This window comes from Passer domesticus, chromosome 3 (genome assembly GCF_036417665.1).
Source record: "Passer domesticus isolate bPasDom1 chromosome 3, bPasDom1.hap1, whole genome shotgun sequence".
NCBI lineage: Eukaryota > Metazoa > Chordata > Aves > Passeriformes > Passeridae > Passer > Passer domesticus.
The window spans coordinates 37561594-37587252 of NC_087476.1; the positions used below are offsets into that span (position 1 = coordinate 37561594).

Genomic DNA, 25659 nt, shown 5'->3' on the forward strand with positions numbered 1-25659 from the left:
TCTGTCAAAGTATTTACAGACTTTTGGGGTCTTTAATTAGCTGTTGTATGTTGAGGATTCAGTTCAGTGAAGACAGACTGTATTCCCTTCAAAAGCTGGATGAGGTCTACTGCAGTTCTAACTTGAAGATTTGTTCTGTCTTGCAAAACAAATCAAGCTTCTCATTAATCAATTTCTGCATTGTTTCCTTACCAGTCCAAACAAGTTTTTTTCTCTAGGACTCCTAAATTAAGTCTAAAATCCCTTAAGAGGACATGTCTCTCCTACTTGGTGAGCTTCATTTCAGAGAAACTTTATTTCAGAGAACTGCTTGACTAATTTGTCTGATTTTAGGTGGGAATGTCCACCACTGAGTAGGTGTCAAGTTTGCTGCTGTGGTCACTGATGGTCTAATTAAGATCATCAGTGGAGTTCATTCATCTGACCAAAAGCAGGCCAAAAAATTTGCTTTCTGAACTCCTCAGATGTACCCATGTCTGCTATGCAGACCTGTGTATGACATGAATGCCCTTTTGGTGCGGAAAATATAGGTGAAAGTCAGATACACAAGTTAGGTAGAATTGCTCTTTAAACTTCACCATTATAAAGAGGAGCCTGTCCTTCCGGGATATCTGTAACTGCCTCTTGTGTCTTAAGTATTGGTAGAATTTGCTGCTCTTTTCACCCACCCTTTTATTCATTTTGAACCTGCTGCCTCTTTTAGTTCTGTAAAGTTGATACTTTACGGCTTCCTTCCACCCCTTGGGCTGACAAACCCTGCTGGTATCTTCATATTTGTGTTTTCTTGACTACATTTCTCCAGTCTACCATCTTTACATACACCTCCAAGACAGGAAAAAACACAGGTTTGCTTGATGGTGCCATCTTTTGGGAAAAGAGAACGAAGGAAGAAAAATTTTTTGTGCTACACAGTCTCCCTTAGAACTTGTTTTTTGTATAACTAAATTCAACTCCGAGTCTCCTTGTGTGAGAGGCCAAAGTCCTTTATACACTATTCTGTATTTATACTCGGCCAAAGTTGGTGTAAAATGCCATACTGGGCAACGGCCAGGGCTAGCAAGTCCTTGTTTTCTGTGGAGACTTCCATGCATGGTTGACATTTATCAGTATTACAAAAGGCCTGCTCTGCAAGTAATAACGGATTCCATAGATTCTCAAAAGGACAGCTACTCCTGTGATAATTCAGTTTCATCCAGAACATCTCACTAACTGTTCTCTGGCAGTCAACATGTTCTGTAACAAAATTACTGCTACATCTGGCAATATAAAATTCAAGGAAGAAAGTCAGTGCTTACTTTTAAAATAAGTAGGGCTTTGAAGACTTTTTGAGGGCACTCACCCCAGCCCCAGGTCCTGCTGGGAAATGACTCCCTGTCTTTTGACAAAAGCCTGGGCCACACCCACAGAGAACTATGGCAGGAGTGAATAGACCAGAAAAGTGGGAGGTCATCTAATATCCATCCCATTGTCATCTCTATTCAGGGGTTTGCTTTACCATACAGCCTGAGGTCTCTGGGGGTGTCTTGCCAAAAGGGAGCTTTTTGTCTGTGGAATGAAGTTCCATGATGTGGTCCTGTCCAAAACCTGCCCTGAATGCACCCCTTTTTGCCTATTGCTGATTTTCAGGCTCTGCTTTTTTCACTAGTAATGTTTCTTTTACCTACGATTACTACAATCATTGTGTCCTGAGATCTTTCATTGGAATCTCACCTGAGACATTTCTCCTAGTTTGTTCAAATTCTTCCTACCAGTATCTTTCTGAAGGGTGTTATCTTGAGCAATGGTCTGTGTTTTTCTTCAGGCTTTAATATTTGAAAGGACTAAATAAAGCCCAGATGTCCTAGATCCTTTTTCTGATGTAGATGTTGCAAGATAGCTTCTTCTTTTCCTACTCATCTCAGTCTTTTATTTGGTATATTCTTTCTTTACGAAGTATAGTGTATCAACTATAATAACCACCTCCAGCAGTATTATTTAACACCATTTCAATTGGATATTATTGAATTTTCTTCCTTTATCTTCAGTGCATACTTGTGTACTTTCTTCTAGGCATCTTTCTTCTTTTTTGAAGTCACACAGCTGCTGGGTTACTTCTTTTTTTACCCCTTGGGCCTTTTGATTCAGCATTAAGATGCTCTCTTAGATCCATAACGGATCTTAAAATGAGTCAGAAGGGAAAAAGACTGGGACAAAAAAAAATCACTACTGCAAGATTTTGGGTGGGTCACCTTTCTTCCTGATGAGCACCTACAATACAGCATCTGTACTTTTGTAAGCCTTTCTAGTACATGATAAAAACAGTTCAGTATTCATTAACAAACTGCACATGCTTGATGAAAAAAAGAATGACTATCATGTTGTAAAAAGCAGGGGTACTAAATTTGGAAAAAAATGTACTTCTCTTTAAATCTCTGCTTGGTTACACAGCCTATGAGAAAACACAGTTAGAAACTGATTTTTGGTTAAGATACCCAAGTACATGAAAGTATTCTTAATCTCTTTGTATCCACAATCAAAAATCCACATTTTCAGATAATAGAAAAGCTCCACACAACAATCTGAAACAGCATAAATTTGCTTTTTGGCCAGTAGAAAAGTAATGCATTTTTCTGATCTAGAGGAAAGAATTAGTGCAATCAAGGCAGATATCAAGACATAATCTAAAGTTCCAGGACATCATTTTAGACCCTGATAAGTTGTAGATCAGATGCCACTGCATATGATGAGTATGATGCTAACCTCTCTCTCTGACCTAAACTAGAATGGCAACAATGGTAAATGCACCCGTGTGCCCCCGTTTTCTCTCTGCAGCACTGAATAGGCATTGAATAGGTTTCAAGTGGTTCTCCAGTCAGGCAGTTGGGCAGCCCAGTGAGAAATAACAAAATTAGGTAAACACGATAGATTGATGCTGAGGACATTTTGGGTGAATGAGATCTGGTTTATATATGAGGCACTGAGGTAAATGAATAAGGAAAATTGACAATCATTTTTACATGCCAGCAACAGGAGGCATCTCAGTAAAGCTGCTGGCAAGAGCTCACAGCTTGTCTGGCCACTGGGACAGCCAGCAGTCAAACTAAAAATTATTCATTTTCAGACACTATTGAGGTACTTGGTTCACCATGGAGGCAAAGGACCTTCTTTTTTTTTTTCCTTCTTCTTATTTTTAATTTTATCTTTTTTTTTTTTTTTTTTAGCAGGCAGAAGCAATAAATCACCTAGTTTAAGAAGACCCAGCTAGCCCAACACAGATCGATTTCACAGGGCAGTCAATGGGCTGCTAATAGAATTACAACTACATGTCAAAATAGGGAAAACATATCTGTGACAGTGACAAAGGGCAAATCAATTGAAGAAGGGTTGTGGGCTCTTTTTTGTTTTTGGTTTTTGGGTTTTTTTTTTGTGACATAAATGAGAAGTACAAGTGAGTCTTTAAAGTCTGCAACTGTGACAAACAGCAATGTTTATCCCTTTACAGGAGCCATCAATCCTGCAATACTGAATTCTATGGTCACTTTATTTCTACTGCAATTACTAGGCTCCCATAAAACAAAACTAAAGAGCCGTATCCAGAGCTATATAAGAAGTTTCTCATGTATTAGGAAAGCTATTTAAATAGGTTTTATTAACACCTGTAATAATTTGCTCCAGGTGAAAAACCTTGGCACGTTTTGTTTACCAGAAACGTTTTTTTTTTTCAATTACACACATGAGCTTGCCAGTTTCAGGTGTTTTTTAGTGTTTGTACAGCTCAAGCAGAAAATCAGTTACAACAAAATTGTTGGCTCACAAATTGTGTTATAATTTGCAATAATTAGATAAAAATTGAGTTATTGAACAGTGAATAGTTGCCCTTGTGCTTTAAAACTACTCTGCTGCCTGTATAGCATAAATATAATCTGTTCCCTTAGTACTTTACATATCTATGTCAGAGATTAAAAAAATTGTATGTTATTCAAAATGTATGTCCTCATACATGTTGATGCAACAGTTTGTGATGGCTCTGCAGATGCTGTGGTGGAATACTGAAGCTGGGAGATATTTACCAAATCATGCCAGCACAGGCTTCTGCTCTGCTGGTACAGCTTCTAAGCAATGAAGAAATACTAAAGGAAAGCAAGTAGGGTGGTAATCCCTATTCTCCTTTCACTGCAGTCATTCTTAGGTATGAAGCTACCTCTGATTTTCTGTAGAGAAGACCATGTATTTTTATGCATTAAATATACATGTATGAAGGACAACTTGGAATAAAACTGTAATCAAATTTAATTATCTGTGAATCTTCCTCCTATGTTGTTGCTTGGGTATATAAACCAAAGAGGTATAAGTTGTGTAATTTCTTAGTGCATACCAGTTTGGACAAAGATTGGGTGCAGGAAAACTGTACTGCCAAAATCAAAAAAGTAAACACTTCTGTTTTCCAAAATTGCTCATGTTTTTTGTTTAAAATATGTGCATATATATATAAATATATATATATATATGCACACGCAAACTAAACAGGGGAAACCTCCTTGAAGTCAATTGAATTTGCATTTAAATAGATGATAAAACATATTGACTCCCAGTGAAAGCAGAATTTCATACAGTGCCATTAGACCAGATTATAAGAAGAGTTGGGATCGAAATTCTCAGATCTGAATATCTTGCTTTTCTTGCATTGTTTTCTTGTTTTGCCTATATTAAATCAATGCCCAGCCATGCTCTTTATCATAGGCTGCAACTTCTGTTGACTTTGTTGGGTCCTTCAGGCTTCTGTGAGTATGGCAACAATGTCTCCAGAGGCAAAACTGTGTTTTAAATTCTTTGGAGCAAGGAATAAACCATAACATTAATCTTTTTGTGGAGCATTCTATGCATTTTTAACACTGCGATTTTTAATAGATAGTAATAATAGCAATTTTGAAGTACCCTGCCGATTCTAGTAAAGGACTTTTCTTCAGAAACACTATCCCCTGCTGCTAGTTTGCAAATCTTCTAATTCATTACCACATGGAGGGTCCTATGTGTACAACATTTTTTTTGCTTCAAAACAGATAAATCTGTATATTTTACCAACAAAGGTTTCCCAACAGCATGTCACCATTTCTCCCATGTGGGACTACAGCTACTTTAAATCATTTCCAAATAACAGTATTTGATAATTTAAAGATCATGAATAAGTCATCTATTTAAATAAAGCATTTAGATTAACCATCTGTATTTCAAAGCTTATAGATCCATACTAAACTAGTATATTTTCCCTGAATAGTGTTTTCATGATGTGGGTTATTCAGTGAGTCACAGTATTCCTCAGCAAGCTGCATCATCCTTAAGTTATATATATCTGTGAGAAGTGTGTTTCCGTGCCCAGCACGACGTGACTGTGGATCTTTGTGCTGTACAGAGCTCAGGAGCCCAGCAGGGAGTGGCTAGGCTAGAAGTTCACAGCTCCTACAGCAGGGCAAACAACGGGGAAGCTATTGCTGGAGCTCTCGGAACAAAAGGGATGAGTGAGATCCAAGCACCAAGTGATGACAGAGGAAGTGTCTGTCTGCCATCCACCATGGCTCGTTCTGGAGCCTTACTCACTTCAAAAGTAGTTGGAAGACTCTGGGAGAGAGGGCAGATTCTCTGTTAGTTTCAAACAGAAATATAAAAACTGGGTATCTAAAAGGGTTTAAAACCAGCTTTATATTGAAACTCGGAAAGGAGCAAGTGCCTAGGGCTTTGTCATCATGGCTTCAGAGTGCATCTGGTTTATGCAGCCCAATTTGCATTGCATATGTCATTACACCTTTGATCTATGTTTTATAAAATAAGGCTTAAAACTCAAAGCTTTATGTGGGAGAGTTGCCATGAACTTCTAGTGTCTCACAAATAAAAAAGATTGAAGGAGAGTTTGTCTCTCCAGAAGGCCAGAAAACTTAGCTGCATATGTCTTAGAAAAATGCATGTGAAGGGAAATGGGTTATGGAAATACTGAATCCTGGAGTACAAGCACAACAAATATCCTGCCAGCACAGGTCCTGGCCTTAAAAACTTGGCATCTTTGTCCCAAATTGTACCTGGGAGAGAAAGTTACCAGGGAGAGAATGAATAAGCAGTGCTTTCGGCTCAGTGTTCAATCACTTTTGCTGTTGTGTTTAGCCCACTTTTATAAACTATGTGTTTTAATAAGCATTTTGAACACTTGACTAACAAAGCTATTCACTTTTATTTAAATAGAATTTCAGTGAAATATGTTTTGAGAGGACATATGATCTTTTTAAGGCAGGAAAAACTATTAGTTACTATAGAAGCCTAGAAAATATTTGTTCAGTGCTCTCTTAAGCATGTAGACTGAATGCCTCACAAACACCATGTCACCATTATAAATTAATCTGAGACAAAGTGCCTGACTGTCTTCTATTGTTCTGGTGTGATACACAAAGTCTTGTGAAAAAGTCCCAGCACTCTTCAGTGGCATCAAGTCATGGGCAGCTGTGGAAAATTAGATTGGAGCGGGTTATTCCTGGTGGGTTTATTAGCACTTTTGAGAAGAGGTCATGCTTCTACCCCTTCTGAGAATTGTGCTTAGTAGATAAAGTTTTAAAAGGGCTAATATTTTAACATTGTGATTTAGCATGTATAACATATACTGAAAGTGTTCTAAAATGCCAAGGGTAAAAAGCCTGGAACCAGCTTTTAAAAGGCATCTTTGGAGGCTATTGCACCATTCAGGCTGCAGAAAGACTAAAGGGGTATCTTACTTTATGAGGTACCCTGCACTTGCAGTGTAGTGCTACCAGAACTGCAGATTTCATTTTGTTTTAAAGTAGCTGAAAATCTCTGTATCTCCTCTGGGTTGGCATTTGACAGGTGATCTAAAATGACCCTAAGCATTAAATAATAGCAAGTGTATCTGAAGGGTTTTAGTCATCTTATATGCACACTCAATTTTTTTAGTAATTTCATTGCAGTTTTCAGATGGCACTTAAAGAAGATGAAAGAAAATGAGGAAAACATTAACTTTTTTACTGTATGGTTCAGTTTTAGTGCTACTTACTATGAAAAAACCCAGCTCATTCCACTAAATAAAAAATAAAATTTTAAAGAGGCAAAAATGTATCAAAATTTAAACAAAAAATAAAGTCCCTCCAAAAAAAGCCCAAGTCCCAAACAAGGCAAAGTCATTCCAATTAATGTCATTTCAGGTCTACCCACAGTATGGAGAATTTGTTTTCTACCAAACTTTAATTCATTAATTTCTTTATAGAGTTATAAACTGCCTCTGTCTCTCTTGTGCAGTAATCAACACTGTTAAGGAGCTCATGAGCAGATGTGATACAAGAGAGTCTTTTTATTTTATTTTTTTTTAACTCAAAGAGTAATGACACCACAATATCATGTGGCGAAGAAGCAATAATTTGATAAACATTGTCTTTCCATTAGATTAGAGCAATTAATCTGATTCTAATTTAGCTGAAACATTACCATACTGGAATCCCTAGAGCCCGATGAATAATCTCTAAACACATTGACACACTCAGCAGACAAACATTATCTCCACTCATACTGTTGTTCCATATGGTCTCCTCCCATTCTGATGGAGGGCACCCTGCTGTTTCAATCAAATAAATGTCAATTATCTGAGATAGATTTTTTAGTTCACAGGCGCAGGCTTACAATTCTGCTGTGGAACAATTGTCTGCAGTTCCCCCCTGATTGCCTCTGCCTCCTTTTTCAGCTGCCCACCTTGCTGGGTTGCTGTCAAGCTTTGCTGCATCATACACAGTTTCCAACGCTCTCTCTTGAAAATTGTAGGCACAGAAAATCATTTGTACCTGGGGAGAAAGCAGCAAAACACAGAAGAAATGGCAGAAGTGTTTGCCATGTAGGCTTCTTTACTCTATTAGTTGGGATGATCTTTATTGCCTTTTCTATTTGTTGATCTAGCAGGGTGCCAGAACTCAATGTAACTAAAGGCTGCCGAGATGGTCTCATAGAGTCCTACGCCTCCAAGGCAATGCCCTAGAAGCCTTTTGCTTCAGTGGGTTATGGGCACACTCTCCGCATCCCACAGACTGGCTGACACTTTTGTTTGAAAAAAATATAAAAGATGACAAGATGAAAACTTCAAACCCTTGCAAGCCACAGTTTTGACCATTGCTGCAAGGTTCAAAGCTCATCTAAAATATCTCTTTGGAGTGATAGAGTAAATGTAGATTAGAAAGAGATTCTTTATTGTGAGGGTAGTGAGACACTGGTACCAGTTGCCCAGATTTGTGGATGCCCCATTCCCAAAGTGTTCAAGACCAGACTGGATGGGGCTTTGAGCAACCTGATCAACTGGAAAGTGTCCCATGGCAAGGAGATTGGACATAGATGAAGTTCAAGATTACCTTCCAACTCAAGCCCAATACTATGATTCTGTGGTAATCAGACTGCTTGGTGTGTTTGCCTCTAATACAACTTGTGACTACTGTGGGGTCTAACACTGAGGGAGTGATGTGCAATTCAGGTTGCTTTCAGTAGAGATAAACAAATGCCATTGGCAAAGAAAAACAAACACAGCACCTTAGGTAGAACCCTCTGAGTGCTGGTCTGACATAGCACTTTGCAGGAAGAATTCATTATTTTATTATATCATACATGACCTTAGTTTTCTTCCCTGGATGTATCACAGTAGGTGAATACACCTAATGCTGAGGGCAGGTGGAGATGAAAAATTTTGTTGAACTGTACTGTCTTCTGCTTTCTGTTGTTTGGGTTATTAAAGTAATGTCACAAAGATGCTCTCTCATTGTCAGTACACCTTTAACGGTGCCAGACAACCTTATTGCACCTGCTGCAAATTATATGGCATTAGTTGATTGACCATAGCTGTTTATGATGATATGCAGCCTGTATATATGAGTTGGAAACACAGGTTGGATCACTTGGCAGTCTGACATGGACAAAATGTTAAAATTGAGAATTCTGCAATTTTACAATTATACTTGGCATTCAACTTGACCTAAATGATGTGGCCATTGTGAGAAGAAAAGTTTGGTTTTGAATTTGGGCTATGACCTATGTGAGAAACTGATCCTTTGATATGCATGAGGGCCAGTGCAGCATTCCTCTAGCTGAGAAAACCTTTGGCTTGAATAAGTCCTTTTAGGTCCAGAGACTGAAATAGTAAGTAAGGTGCGAGTTGCTTTTCAACAGCTGTAAATTATGACTGTGAAACTGGCCTATTTTGACTCTCTCAAGTAGAGTATACCTGCTCTTCTCAGTTCCCTTCCCTCTTACCTTCCTCACCAGGTGTTCTTCAACACTCATCACATGGACTTGAAATGCTCTAATATCACTTCTTTGAAAAACTTTTATTTTTCAAGATGCTGGCTACCTTCCCCTCTTCCTAATATCAAATGGGATCCCAGATACTTCAGTACCTCAGAAGCAAATTAATTAATCCATTTCCACCAGATATTCTTCTTCTCTAGCACAGACAGATGGAAACAGAGAATCTGTCATTACAATGGGGTGATTTGCATGCAGCAGTTACCCATACATTCCCATAGAAGACAGGGCTTTCAAGTGGAGTGGGATGGTTCTGTTTCTAATTTTAGAAATTTAATTTTAGGCTACCCATAATTGTATTTTATAGAAATAAAATGTGTCTCTTACTATGGATTTGGGCATTATGTCACCATTAATGTGCCAATAAAGGCTTTGCTTGGGGACACTATGAAACAACACACTTCTGTTAATATTGCTCAATAAAACTATTAATACAATCAGTTTCATTTGAAATGTCTCATCTTGTAAAGTATCAGATCATTAACTTTAGCAATGACAGAGGGTTGTAACTATCCTATTCAACTAAATTAGTGTCCAAGGATTAGCTAAGACCTCATATTGCACAGTGGAAAGTATTAATGTACTACTGGATGTAAATAAACTGAGCAACCTTCAAATGCTTCAAGGATGTAAGTTTGCATGGATACACGCTGTAAAAAAGAGGCAATGAAAGATGTGAGACAGAGAAGGAAACAATAGTGGTTCATCAACTGAAGGCATGAGGTAAAGAAAAATGATATTGAACATCTGAAATTTTCTTGTAATAACAGTGATTTTCAGGACCTCAGAGTAAGTGATTTCATATAATATTTAATATTCTTATCTGTTTTGTTTCTGTTTAAATGATGCAAAATTACTAATTGAGCTCAAAAAAGCTCAAGTCAGGAAAAGTAAAATGAAACACACATTGATAGACATGAGATATTATTTTCAGTCAGAATGCCTGTGTTCTACCACAAGTATTTTTCACGCAATACCTGCCTTTCTCCTTTCCCTTAACAGGCTGCCCTGAGGTGGAGTAACCATCCCAGGAAGTATTTAAAAGATGTGTAGATGTGGCACTTCGGGACATGGTTTAGTGGTGGACTTGGTAGTGATAGGTTAAAGGTTAAAGTGATAGGTTAAGGTGCTTTCCAATATAAATGATTGTATTTCTCTTGCTATTGAGACACAAGGAGTAGGGTCAGGAAGTGCACAAAGAAGAAACTCATGTATCTCTGCATTAGCATTTTAGTTGAAATCAGGAGAGTACCTCTGGAACACAAATCATAATCTTTACAGTTTACAATAAAGGTTCACATTGTAGAGACATCTTGGAGTAAATGAAAGTAAAATGAAAGATGTGCTCTCACTTTATACCTAATTCACTTTGTTCATGGCTGATCAAATCCATAGGAATAGACTGTAGCTAGTCACAAATAAAATGCCCTGAAATTCTGGTAAAGTGTCAGCTGAGTCTTCAGCACTGTTTCACTCAAAAAATCCCTCTTTATTGGGCTGCGCTTCTTGCTGGTGTGGACATAGCAGAGAAATATACTGAGGAATCTTTTCCCTGCCCTGCCTACATACACTCTGGCCATATGAACATGTATAAATAATGATCAAACCAATAGTAGTTGTTCCATTTACATTTGGAACATCATGATTTTAAGCCTGTTTTTAAAAGTGTCTGTGAATGCTTTGGTACTGGCAGTTCCGACAGCTGAATTTAATAATAACATGGGGCAGAGCCTAGTGTGGGCAGTGTGAATACAGAAGGGAGAACAAGTGGGTAATGGGAACTGAACACGTTATTTTTGAACTTGTATGGATGTGTTTTGCATATTTTTATTCCTGATCTGCTCCTCTGCTTAAAATAAGCTTACCAATAATACTGAGAGCTGACTGGCCAAGTGGTAATTGCTGAAAAGGACTGGGTGGATAGCAAAATGAATAGGAGGTGACAATGCAGCCTCATTGAAAGGGAGGCACATCATGCAGAGTATGTTGGAAGGAGTGTGGTGGGTAGACTAAGGAAAATAACTCCTCCCCAGTCCACGCTGGTGATGTTGCACCTAGACCAAGGTAGATTGGAGGCCAGTCACAAGGATGATACAACTGCAGTGCTTGACAATGGTAGATCATACAACCAGGGGCAGCAGGGAGAGACTGCATTAAGGTTTGTCATTAGGAAAAAACTTGTGCCATAAGTACCACACTGGAACAGGTTGCTTAGAAAGATTGTGTGATCTCTGCTGTTGGATATTTGCTCTCAGTGGGCAAACCTGGACTAGTGCTTGTGGTGGCCCTGCTTCACCTTGTTGAACAAGGTGACCTTGGGAGACCACTTCCAGTCTGCACTGTTCTGACTGTAGAAGGCTGTGAACTCTGGTGCATATTAGGGGACTGACACAATGAGTAGATCTGTTAACTAGAACATTTGGCCTGGCCTGGCTTTGCAGAAGGTCACAGGTGGCATAAGCTGAATCACTCACTGGGACATCAAAATCTGTAGCAGTTACCTGGGGAGAGTCTGTTTCTTTGTATTTAAGATTTCATAGCATTGAGAGAAGTAAAACTAAGGTGGAGAAAATAGAGGGAGACCCTTGAGGAGCCTGATTTATCGTTGCTGAGAGGAAGAGGGGAATGGTAGCTGTTTCTTGAATAAGTCTCCTCATTCCACCCAGAAGCAGCTACTGCCCTTCATGTTTCCAGCTGTAGTCACAGCAAAGGCTGATTTCCACCTGGCAGCCTGCTGCCTGAGGCAGCTGCCTACATCACCTCACCTTGATGACTGGCACTACTCAGGACTTTCAAACTTGCTCTGGGGAACAGAGCAGCTGTACTCAAAATACTGAGCAGACGTCTTCATCTCCACCTCAGTACTGAAGGTTTTCCTCTTTCTCCCCATGGGGTGGCTCAGTGGTACAGGTTAGGAGCAGAGACAGGTGTCAACATGGCCTTAGTGAGACATCTAAATTTCCTCAGCTTTACTGAGGTACTGGGAGATGAAGCTGCAATCTGGCCTCAGAAATGTCACACATATGGACTGGCAACTAGATGTGACCCACAGAGGCATAGCTGAGCAGGTGTCTGCTTCAAAAACAGCTGCATTGATGATGGATTTTCTTCACTGCCTATGTTAATTTTCTCATCCAAACTTAGTGGGAGCAGTGGCAGTGAAAATACTTGGTACAATGTTTCAGCTCTGAATTTAAAATTAACAAAAATTTATAATTAAAACACCTTCTTTCAAAATACATTTTTTCTCAAAGGTTGACTTTTACTGAGGGTATTTTTCTGTTTAACATCACAATCTATATTCTTTTCCTAAGAAATCAGTGACTTTTTTTAGTTTCGAGTTTCTTTCTGAAAGTTTTAGTGAGACAAAAGAAACTTTCTGTGATGGGACTGGAGCAGCAGTTTCCTCTCACAACACAATAGCCTGTTAGCAAATGGTAAATATGACTTATGGCTGTAAGACTCTAATGGATTTTTATCTCTGCTCTATTTTCAAGATGTGACAAAATTACTGGGTAGCCTATGTATCCAAAGTCAGAAATATACTGGGAGCTGAATACTGCCAGCAATAGCAGAGAAGCCTGATTTTAACTCCATTGCAACACAGCAGAGTTCTGCTTTCATGGTGCATTAATTCAACACCTGCAGGCGCTCTCTTCCCTTGCTGAAATTACAGGCTGTCTACTGAGTAGTTGAGGCTTGGAACTGAAGTGTAGAGTAAAGTCGTGAGGTCTTTATTGATCAACACAGGGACAGATCCTAATAGCTGGATGCAAGGTACAGATGCTCCCTCATATTGCCTAGAATGGAGACAAAGGATGAAACATAGCTGAGATGTTTTACTGCCATGTGCAATTTTTAGAGTTCTTCACCTTTAAAATAGAAGGTTCTTTAAATTCAAAATTATAGTGATGGAAAAGGAGCAGCATCCAAATATGTTAGCTAACTGAGCCGTTGAAATTGTAATTTAAATGCCACTTCAGCATCTCAAAAAAGATTTTGAAACACAGGACTACACAAATCAGACAAAAGCCAACCTAAAATCTTTGCTTTTATCATGTGCATTAATACATTAAATTAGAAACATTAGAGAAGCTTAATTTAATTTGAAAGTAGGCAGTTGTCAGCATTGTTTGGCTGTTGGGCTGTTGAACCACTCTGGTTCTTGTGCTGGTAGGAAGAGCTGGAAGTAACACATTCTAGAGAGGAGGTCATAAATAAAAAAGGCTTTTAATTCAGTATCTTAGGTAAAAGTTTAACAGTCATAATGAGACTACTGTGGGGCATGTTAATATGCTCCAATAAGCAATATGTTATTGCTGTTTCTTTGGTTTCCCTAATGTGGCAGTTGTGTTGTAAGGTCTCTGTCTGGCAGGGTGGAAAATGGGGATGTTTCTGAACTCAACAGAGAGCAAAAGCTGTTGCCTCATTCCTGAAAATCCCAGTCCTCTCCTGTGTGTGGAGCAGTGGTGCTGTGGGTTTCCTAAAGTGTCCCATACTGCACCGACTTCTGTGTCTTGGCTGATTTTCCACCTGCAGCCAGGCAGTATCTCTCAAGGCTTGGTACCTCACCAGAGCTTTGACACGGGAGATGCTGCATCACTGGCAGAGAGATTTGGTGGCACCAGGTCTCTGCAGTAGAAGACCATGCTGAATTCCTGCCAGTGTTTGCAGTGAGGCAGTTACCTGAGTTCTGATGCTGTTCAGTGGATCAGTGGAGGCGTGCATGCAGCTGCAGACACTGCTCCGGTCTGAACATCGAACAACTTGCACAGATTTAAGGAGGACTCACTGTATGCTGTAACTTTAGGACATAAACCACCAGGCTATAAGAGCACTGAATGAGGTTGTACCACATGGCTCTCTAGCTCTTTGCCCAGTCCCTGATGGCCATCATAAGAAGGTATTTAGAAAAGAAGATAAAAACAGGGTGAACAGTACGTGATACTTCCTTAGGCACTCCCTCTGCTTCCAATAATTTGCAACTCAGAGACTTCCTGACCTGGAGATATTTATTTGAATTTACAGCCTGAAAAAATTTCTGATCCATGAACTTGTCCTGACTCTCCTTGGATACATGTAAACTTTCAGCTTCTGCAACATCCTGTGGTATGGAGTCTATCAAATGCATGTGCTTTTCTAAGATCACAGTCTCAGAGGTCAGGCTGACTCCTCGTGTCAACAAGATTCAATCCCCCATTGCCATCACAGCAGGATTGTGCTCCAAAACTGGCTCTTCTTCAGTACCCTCTCTTTGTACCTGTTAATACACGTTAATATTGATTAATGCACTCACCACATATGGTGTAGGCACTTATCTTACTCCCCATCCACCTGGGATACACATTAATCAACAGTACAGCATGGTATAGTATGTCATGTCTCATTGCTTAAAGATTTTCCTACTCCCTTATGTTGTTTTTAAATTGAAGAAAACTAAGTGCTCAGACAGAAGTAATAGATCAGTATAACTAGATTTGTCTTAATACACCCCAGATGGATTTGCCCAGAAAAGTTTAACAGAAAATCTTTTTCAGAATACAAAAAATTTCTGAGGAGTTATATCACTGAGGATTGCTTTCCATAGAAAAAGGCAAAAAGGCTCTTTGTTCTGTTCCCATGACTCCCACAAGATAAAGACATTTTTTCTCCAAATCCTCCATTAAAAACAAGATAAAAATTTTTCACTGTGAGGTGTGTTCAGACACTGGAACAGGTCTAAACCTCTCTGAACCCAGGGAGATTGCAGATGCCCCAACACTGGTGGTATTCAAAGCCAGGCTGGATAAAGCCTTGAGCAACTTGGTCAAGTGGGAAATGTCCCTGCGCATGGCAGCGAGGTTGGGACCAGGTGATCTTTAAAACCATAGCAACTCCTAAACATTCTATGATTTTATGATTAATTTACTGGCTTCAGAAAGACAGCATTTCACATTCCCAAAATTTTAGTTTCTGAAACGGTAATAGGTTATGGGCTAAGTACTGCGCTAGCTTAGTTCAGCTGAGCCCAGAGATGGTGGCACTCAGTTTCCCTGATGCTGGACACCAGAAGTCAGTGCCTGGTCTGAGTGGCCAGCTCTGCAGTGAACACAGAGGAATGGGTGCCACCTGAGATACCCATTTAGATTTATTTTACGTGTTTAAAATCAACCCCTAGAGATGCAGAAGTTACTGATTCATTGAAAAGTATCTTAGACAGCACATTACCTCTGGGAAAAGTTTGACTCTGGGACCTGGAGCTTAGAGGAAAAAGAAACATGATGGAGAATTATTTCAGTTGTGTTTGGTGTAACAGTCTTCAAATATATAAAAATTCATATTCAGTAGACATAAAGGAATTAAATAAGTCAAATTTTCACAGAAGCCTCATTCACAGAACACAAGACAAAAGGGCTCATGGACCAAACAGCAGCTCCTTCCAGTGTGAGTGGTTTCTGGTTTGAATTATTGTGTTACAGGTCATATGAATAGTTCACACATCTACCTGATCACTAAATCATTATTGTTGGTGGTCTTGGTGTAAAGTGAGAACAGAAGTGGTGGAAACTATCCTTTGATCAATGTATTTTCTTGGGGTACTAGTGACAAGAATGGAAGAGTAAGAGCTGAAGGTGATAACCAGAGGTTTTGCACTGTGTTCAGTATTGTCTGACCTCTTGGGTGCAGAAAATTTCTTTTTACATTTGTTTTGGAAATGATGAACAAAAATATGTCTTTCATTACTTAAGATATTTCTGAGCTTAGGCACAACCTAATAATAACATTTTAATGTGCTTACACGAAATGGGAAGGTTTTTGTTGCTCATGTAGTCCTTATCATACCATTTTATCACTTCTGAATGCAAGTTCTATGGCCCATTAATGTATTTTTTGAAACTTTCTTTTTCAAACAAGCCCACAGTTTCCTTGTTTTTTCAAAAGATGTCAATATGCCTTGCATATTATTGGCACTACATGAATATCAGATAGAAACTATGATTTTCTTACATTGACTGCATATTAGATGCTGTGTGATAAAGGATACAGCCAGGCCTTCTGAGCATTGCAAATGTGGCTTGTGATGCAAAGAGTGAGTCCAGAATAACTTTAATGCAGGAAGTATTTTGATGCATTACGAAAAGCTTTTTTCATGGAATTATACTTTCCAGAGTATTTATGCAGAGCCTTCATCTTTAAGCAACTGTATAAACAATAAATAATCCTTCTCATCAGTGTCACTACATCCTATTGAATAAGTCCCCAAGGCACTATAAATAAAGGTTATCTTGCAATCATTAATAGTAAACAGAAGAAAGATTTCTTCACTGACTTTTATGAAGTTTTCAGTAGTGTTTAAATTTGATTCGGCATTTTTGATAGTGGCATCGTGTTTGCCTGCCTGCCTGATATGTTCAAAGACAAGGAAGTTTGTTAGGTCCACACATCCCCCAGGTTTCTATAAGATTTCAGAGCTTGGTGGGCTGTTTGTTAATATCACTGCAATTTAGTGCTCTCTAGGGTACATTTGAAACTGCAATTGCCTTGAAATGTGTCAGAACTGTCCCTAGATATGCCTATAGGACATAAACAGGGCAACCTGCTCTTGCTCTAACCAAAGAGGGCTTATTCAGGTTCAGGACATCTTAGGTGGCTTTTAGCCAGCTCAAAGTAATACAAAATCATAGAGTATTTTGACTTGAAAAGGACCTTAAAGATCATCTTGTTCCAATCCCCCTGCCATGGGCAGGGACACGTTCCACTAGACCCAGGTGCTCAGGTCCCCATCCTGGCTTCCTCACTTATTCCTCTCTGTGGTTCACTCACTTACTGGTGAAAAAGACCCTCACTTCTTTGGATGTAAAATCTGTTTTGTCTTTTTCGGATCATGCCTGCTGGTAGCCTGTGTGGAAGGCTTTCCCCAGTCCTACCTGAGCAGTGGCTTTGAGGCACCATGGTTGAATCTCCAGTCCCTGCTCAGCATCATCCTTTGAGTAAATCTTTGCCACTGCTGTCACTGGAACATTATACTTGTTGCATTTTCTAGTTGCATGTTTCTCATGATAGAATATTTTTGTTTCCCAGCAGTGATACATGCAAGAGAAACTAAGCTCAAACAAAGGAGGAAACTGAAAAACACCCGAGAAGGATATTAATCAGACAAGACATGAGTAACCTGAAGAGGTGAGTTATAAATTTCCACGTTCAGAGGACACTGCTTGCCTTGTACCTTTCCGACTTGTTAGTGCCACTGCTGATCCAAGCAGTATTTCTGGCAATTCTCATTAGGATTCTCCTGCCCAAAGTCAATGGACTGCCTGTATCACAGAGCACAAGGACTAAACTTAGCTTTGCACTGCATATACTAAAAATATGTCTGAAATGCTATCCATTCGTAAAGGAATCAACAAAATAGCCTTTGCAGGACCTATTCTGATATGAACTCTTCCCATGACCTGTATATCATGAAAATCTGATACCTCTGGGAGAAGTAACCTGAAATGCTTCATAAATATTTTTAGGAATTAATATAAGGCATAACTTTTCAAGGGCTCCAAACATCAATCAGTCCCGTTGTCTTTTATTAGCTTTGGAGAAGAATTTTATAGTAGTATTTTACTTCTAAATTGAGAATATTTTTTTAAAGTGAAAACAAAGCAAAACATGAACAGAAAGTTGAAGTCTAGATATATTCTGATTTGTTGCAGCAGCAAAAATTTGTGTGTTAGCAGAGGCTCATGTTGGGTTGTTATGCCCTATGCTTTTGTCATGCTTTTTCTCTCTCTGTTTAAATTAAATCCCAAAGCTACTGTTGGGTCGATTTTGGATAGAGCAGAAGTGGCATAAAGCCAGTTTTTCTCAGTTGGGACAATACATTCCATGCGTGATAATGTCTTTTTAAAAAAGACACTATCAATAAAGTAATCAGTAAACTAAAAAACATCAAGGTAGATTCGATAGTCGCACCAGAGAGTTTACTAATGCATAGCAAACCTGTCTGCTCCTCATGAGATCATCACAATAGACCTGATGTTTTTTGGTTCTAATTTTATGTCAGCATGAGCTCTGTTCTCTCTGTTCAATACAGCACTCTTCATACTGACAAAGTGGAAATGGCATCTATCCAAACACACTGGCTCAATGAGCCTTGGTTTTGATGACCTTATGCCTTGTTGACCTTCTGGTTTAACTGTGGTAAGTTTATTGTTGGCTTCAAAGCAGTTAAATGTAGTCTGAAAGCCTTTTCTTGTTTACTGCTTCTTTTTTTCCCCTTCCTCTTTTTTCCCTTCTCATTGTAAAAAAAAAAAAAAACAAACAAAAAAGAAAAAAACGACCCAAAAAACTATGTCAAGGACAAACACTTACGTTATAGATTTTTTCTTTTCTATTACTGTTTTTATTACAAGGTAACCCTGAAGACCTTTTCATTTTTTTGATTGTTTAAAGAGGCTTCATGAAAACATGACATCTCAGATGTAGAGATAAGTATCTTTCAACTGAGTGAAAGATTCCATTTGCCAAGGGTCTACTACAGTAAGATCCTAAGGAATTAAAAAAAATTGAAAGAGTCAGTAAGGTTTTAGTGGAATTTGATAGGAGGCCCCATACAAATATCCAGATGAAACTCTAGCAAATTATTCTGTGCTGAATATTATGCCCTGATGAAAATAAAATACCTGAGTTTAATCTTTCATTCAGAGTAAAGATTTGTAGTATAATGACCTGATTTAGCTGAAAAAAGAAAAAAATAAGTAAGTCTGACAGCTGAGAACAGAAGGGGGATTAATCTCAAAAGCTCCTAGTCTTTGTTTCCCATCCTTTCATTATTATTCAATCAGAGCAAAGAAAGGACTAGTTGCTCTGACACAGCTCCAATTGCATTGCTCAGAGAAGGGGAGAGGCATGTTGGAGAGAGATATTTTGTTATTTACAGAATGAGGAACTGAGAAGAAACTGGAGAGCAAAGGAGCCATTTGGTCCACCTTTAGGTCTGCCTGGGGCTTTGGGCAAAGGCAGGCTGACAGCCATCAGCAGGTGCAGCAAGGGCAGCTGTAGGTAGGCACAACAGGGTGGGATGTCTCACAAGGTGCAGGATGCAGTAACTCACCAAATGCATCATTACCCCACTTTTCAGTCTACATTTGACCTCCAATGTGCACATGAAGAGAAGAAGGGAGGTGCTGTGACATACATTGGAGTGCTGTCTGCTTTTCTGATGTCTTTGATGGTGGCTCTTCTTGGCAAGTAACATGATCCCAACTCTCATTCCACTTGTGAATATTTACCATCATGAGCTCCAGTACAAACCCTAAATGCCAGTGGCTGCTGCAAGTCAGACTGCTGTGCACCTACTCACTCCAGCTGACCAGAATTGCACTCAAAAGTACCATGATGTACCTTGTACTTACACCAGCTGTTTGAATCAATGCTTTAGTCTGCTAGGCTTTAGTTTCTGCAGTAATACTGGAACAAATATTCAAAGTATCGTTAAAGATCTAGAGGATGATGAGGAGATGAATTGACAGCCATTACAGATTTTCTGAAATCAGGTTATGTCAGTTGTCTAATTTCCTTCTGGAACCAAATAATAACTACCCTTATAGATAAGAAAGAAACAGGCTATGACATGCTGCTTTCTCCTGACAAATTCTGATTTTATCTCTCATGACATTTCATAAACTAGCTAAGAAAGCACTCTACAGATTATAATAAGACTAGTTGCACTCTCTTTGGAAAACTGCATTTAAAAAAGTTTTTAAAGCTCACTCTCACTTTTCAGTGTTTTTTGTGAACTTTCATAAGATATCAACATTTAAGGAGCATACTGTAGGACAGGATTAGTCTTGAGAAAGAGTTTTACACATTAAAGATGCAGTCTAAGGCAGCAGTTCGACAAGAAGAATTTCAAGATATTATGCTTGGACAGGAATAATCTTCTTACACCCACAGAGAGAGAGAATAAGAGGCTGGATAATTGAGTATCCTCCTCACTGGAGAATAAGAGGTTAGGCTGAATCTCCCGTCACAGTGAATCACCTACTGAACAGGATAAGAAAAAAGTAATTTTATTGTGAGTTAATAGGTTGGTTACACAGGAGTATTACCTGTAGGGTATTTGAAATCATCTTCTGGTCTATAAAGTCTTGGTAAAGGTTTATTTAGAATATTATTTCCAGTTTTGAGTACTAACTTTTAACAAATACCTGGCTCAACTGGAGAGATTGCTGAAAACAACAATTGTAGGAGCAGAAAATGTGATTTATAAAGAAAGGCTTAAGAAATTGGGATGGTTAAGTAAAGAATGAAAAACACTAGCAGGAAACATAACAGTCTTTGCACAACTCAAAGGAGGGAGGAAAACTGTTCCTTTCACATTCTACTGATAGAATGAGAAATTACAGGCTTTAACTGGTGTAATGAGGATTCCTGCTGAAAGTTAGGAATAATATAATGGGAGTAAAGACAGGAAAGCTTTAGCACAATCTGTGAAAGATTGTGGAATCTCCACATGAAGAACTTGTCTGTCAGGCATGGCTTGAGTACAGTTCAGTGAGGAGAAGGATTAGATGTACTCGAGGTATGGTTTTCTATAACTTTTTTCTGAGTCTGTTCTTGTTTTCCTTTCAAGATGAGATTTCTTCTCAAAAGCAACTGTGAGGTGAAAGATGTTATTTAGCAGAAAAAAGAGAGTAAGTTGACTTGATTTCCACTTACATGCTCATGATCACCTCTCACGTGCTCAAAATGGATTTTTTACATCCTGTGTGAGCCTGTGGTGTTGGCTGAGAATAGTAGGTAGACTTCAAAATACCCCTGCCCTGCTTGAAAATGCTTATGAAATTTGATGAGTTTTATTGTATACACAGCACAATTTCCAGTGAGATAGAAATCAACATGGTATTTTCAAAAAATGTTACTGCTTTGGAAAACCTCAGGCTTTGGTTCATCTTGAGACACTCATTTGCCTTAAACTATGCTCTACAGCAAAACAGTACATAAAATTGTTTGCACTTAGGTGAGTGTTGCCTTTGCTGACTGTAATTCAACTTCCAAAAGAAAGTTTCAACTGTCCTCACTGTAATCTTCTTACTCTCAAGGTTCTAGGCTAGGAATACATTGGCATACAACTTATGATCCAAAAAGTTTTCTTGTTAATAAGTTTTCCTGTTAAATTGCAGGTTTGTAAGGTCTAGGTGCAAACACTTGGGCGTTTAACCATTTCATCAGAAAACTCTGAGCTCTATTGCTAGGATTGTTGATTTTGGCTGGTAATTGCAATCAAAGTGGAATAATAAAAAAAAGCAGCAGTGGTTCAAAATGATTGCCAGTTGTAATTACAAACCAAAATCAGAATCCTACAGCCTACTGGCACCATCTGTTTTTTTCCGCTCACTGTGACTACAGTTCCCCCATTTTCTCTTTTCACTCAGCGCTGGATACCTTCTACTTCCTGCTTGATCCATTTGCAGGGCGTCAGGGCTGGGATCTTCCAGGGGCTGTTGCTAGCAGGATTTCTCCCATTACAGGCGTTCTACTCGTGTATATGGCGTTTGTCATGCCTCCTCCCAATAACCTGTCATGGGAAGAATGCTTCTTGTTGAAAGAAATGTCAGGTAGCCAACTGAGTTGATGAAAAACTTTCATTGTTGTTTGTTAAACTGACAGCTGGAAAATTGATTCTCAGTTAACAGTTCTAATTTCCATTACTGGGTATCTAACTCCTGTTTGGAAATAATTCAGGTTTTTCATTTAATAACTTGAATATATATATTTTTTTTGGCTTGTGTGTCACATACTAGATTTGCATAATGAGATTTGAAAGCAAGTCCAGAGGTAAAGAACCCCTAAAATATCCTAGATTGTGTTGAAGGAGACAAGGAGACATTTACATATAGAAGCCAGAAGAGGGTGAAGAAAATCTTCTTTATGGCTGTTAAATTTTCTGCCAGTTTACAGTATCATCTACTTTGACATTTCATCATGTGCTATGGAGGCAAAACATAATTATATCATAGAATATTGCAAACAAATGAGCCCAAAGCATAACTTCAGAAGAAGCAAAAGTAAAATATTTTTGAATGTAATTAGTCACACTGGTCAGGGGCTGTAGTGTAATCTCCTTCAGCTTCCCAAGTATTCCATTCCTAGGCTTGTACCTAATTTGAAGTTCAACCTTATGCTGTCTGGAAAAGTAAACAGCTGTGTTGGTGAACTAGTTTGGTCAGGATAGGGTTAATAATTTAGTAGTAGCCAGGAGGGGCATAATATTATACGACACTATCTTGCACTTGCCAGGGGCAGAAGTAAGAGACCGGCATTTTTGGGGGGAAGGTTGGTATTTTGTTGCAATTTTTCTGTCTAAATTGTTTCTTTGTCTTATACCTTTTGCTATCAATGTTGTTGGTTACTGTTGTTACTGTTCATTATCTTATCTCATTGCTGTTTCCTGTAAATTGTTCCTATCTCAGCCTGTAAATGTCACCCTTTTGTTCCTCCAGTTCTGAACTCTGAACTCCATCCCCTGAGTGGGAAGGGGGAGGGCATGGGGAAGGCAGCAAGCAGGTGGTGTCTGCATTGAGAAAGTCTTGTCTGGAGGATGAAAGTACTAAATTGGGGAATGCTGTTCCTAAGACACAACAATTGCTTTCCAGTGATTTTTCACTAACTTTGGTGATGTAAGAGAAAGTATATACTTCTTATCATGTTTAAATTATTTCATAAATTTTCAGGAGAATGAAGTAACTGGAAAATCACTTAGATTTTCTGACTGCTTATGACTCAGTACACTTATGACGAAGGTGCTCACTAGTCAAGACATCCTCTCAGATAAAATATTTGTTGATCAATATAATCTGCAGAGATATAAGACCTTACCTGTAACCTCTTCAGTTTGAAAGTGAAGAAGCAGATTACCACACCCAAGCTGCAAGTCTGTAGATGGTACTGAAAATCACATTTTTCAAGATGGAAATGAACTACAGAACTGTGATACTGTCTGGGAAAAAGAACATAATCTTCTGTGGTATAAAGAATTTGGTTGGCATATTTTGTAATCTTTTGTGGAATATCTAACATTACAATACAATGTCAAGAAGTGGTAGAACAGCTGTCAGGGCAAGAATATATCTGTAAACAAACAAAAAAATTGGTGGATATCTAGTGAACAGAGTTATGTGTATTGCAGCTGTACCATCTTCCTGTTATGAAAAACAATCTCAATAAACAGTATTTTGTTAGAATTAAACATTCTTATTATCTTTACCTACTATTTTATGTTAGGAATTGGAACTTTATTTTTAAAATCCCAATATAGGGAAGAAATAACAGTAATGAGGTTAGATTTGTTAATTTCTTATAAATGATGAACAGGATCCCGTATGCATTTGAAATAGAACTGATTGAAATTCATTCTGGTTTTCTCCCATTAATCTTAATTGTAATTCTGTATTTCACTTTAATAGGTTGCTAGATTTTAGGAAGCTGTGTTATTGTTCTTACGTACTTGATTGGTTTTTAATTGATGAAATTTTTCTGAGTTCTGCATGTGGAAAGGAATGTGAACACTGCCATTTTCTATATGGGTCTTTATAGGTCAAGCAGGATTGCTATGATTCAAAGTAAGCAGGGACAATGCAGAAAGTTCTGCTAAAGACCAGACTTCTGTACCTGGGATAAATTTGATGGAAGGCTTTCTTTTTTTTTTTTGTAGTAAAAATTTTAAAACAAAAATAGATTTTCTTTCCACAATGAACAGGGTACTTGTAAAACAAACTGACCATATGGCACATGCATTGCTTCAGAAAACTGTGCTCATGTTTTTAATGTCCAGAAAGAAGACTGGCTTTTGTAATGCAGAACTGGAAGGACAAAAATCTCACCCTTTCTGCTTTCACTGACTTCAAGGAGAATCAAGTGTTCTCCACACCTTTCAGGATTGAATCCTTTGTAAACTTGCTCATGATTAATATATGTTATGAATATCTATTAAATGTTACAGTAGGTTGATAACACCCAGCCATATCACTCATTTATTAAAAGAAACTGTTCAGTCAAAGTCTGGATAGGGAGGTGAGAGAGCAACTCAGCTGTACTTAGATTGATGATACTTCTAAAAATTGTCCAAGCATGTGTGGAAGAACCTGTCAAAGTAAGAGTTTAATAAATGAGAAAGTGAAGGACAGGTAACTTTCCCAATATACAAAAGTTGTGCACATGCATGTGCATGCTTCATTTATTCCCTGCTCCCTAGCAGGTAAACAACACAGAAAGAAAGTCTGTTTGCCATTTTTGAGCTAGATTGTCTGGAAAAGAATTTTGCCAAGTCAGTTATTACTGGGGCTACAGCAGCATGCTGCATGGCATCACTGAAGGCTGCTTTTGCATCAGCAGATTTCCACCAAACTCAGCGTAGTGGTTCTTGCCTGTTGCTCCAAGAAACTGCTCTGGTCTTCTGGGCATCATCAGCCACAGCAGGATTTGCCCCTGGGAGGGGAGGGCAAGAAAGCAGGGAGAGATACAGACCAGAGCCTGGGGAGCAACTGAGCCTGTGGAGTTGCTTGCTCCAGGCAGCCTCACTCTTCCTCCACAGTGACAATAGCAGTCCTAATGTTATAGGAAATTTACACTTTTCAGGATCTGTTGCCCAAGTTAATTGATAATTTTGCCCTTTTTTTTTGGGTGCTGTCCCTGTATACACCAGAACTGGTAAGGTACCATAGCACTATAAAATTCTCAAAGGCAACAAGATATGCTATCTGTCAAAAGATTTTCCTCCCTACTGATAGTTTGGAGTTGTTTGTAGTGAATATCTGGTAAACTAGAAGCGTAATACATTTTGAAAAAGAATGTGCCTAATAGAGGGATTGAAAACTGCTTTTAGCTACTTGCCTGATGTGGAACCATCATCTTAACTCCAGGTTTCGATTGTGTAAGTCTCTGAGAACAAAGTATAAAGGACTTGAAAATAGCACTCCAGCTGAAAAAGACTGTTGGCTGAGAAGCTCTTAGTGCCTGAGTACTCCATAAAGAGTCTTTCCTGTTCAGTCATCTGCTTTCATTTCTCCCTCATAGCTATAGAAGCCATTCCCTTTGTAATTACGAAAAAAGGGCTTGACGCAGCCCACATTTCTAATAAACTGCTACAATGCTTCTTTATCAGCTGTTTGTTTCACCATCAACCTCTTGTTTCACCACCAACCTCTTGTTTCACAGCATAATTCTTATGTAACACTCCTGGTAGGTTACTGAGTAAACACCTGGGAGTACTACCCGTTCTGTATTCCTCATTGCCATTTTGACATTATCAGTACTTACATGGCTGCAGCTCGGGCATCTTTGCTTAGTAAGTGAGCTATATATTTTCTGTGGTAAAAT

The 25659-nt window shown here is 38.7% G+C and overlaps 1 long non-coding RNA gene across 2 annotated transcripts in view; it reads left to right on the forward strand.

Moving 5' to 3' along the window:
* Window positions 1-25438, forward strand: part of LOC135296403 (uncharacterized) — a 58747-nt gene extending 33309 nt beyond the window's left edge. Inside the window, exons 2-4 of one of the 2 annotated variants that reach the window (XR_010358464.1) lie at window positions 17371-17469; window positions 18374-18480; window positions 23016-25438. This is a non-coding gene — a long non-coding RNA (uncharacterized LOC135296403). The remainder of the gene's footprint in view (window positions 1-17370; window positions 17470-18373; window positions 18481-23015) is intronic. The other variant, XR_010358465.1, reaches the window with a different exon arrangement.
* The last annotated feature ends 221 nt before the right edge of the window (window positions 25439-25659 follow it).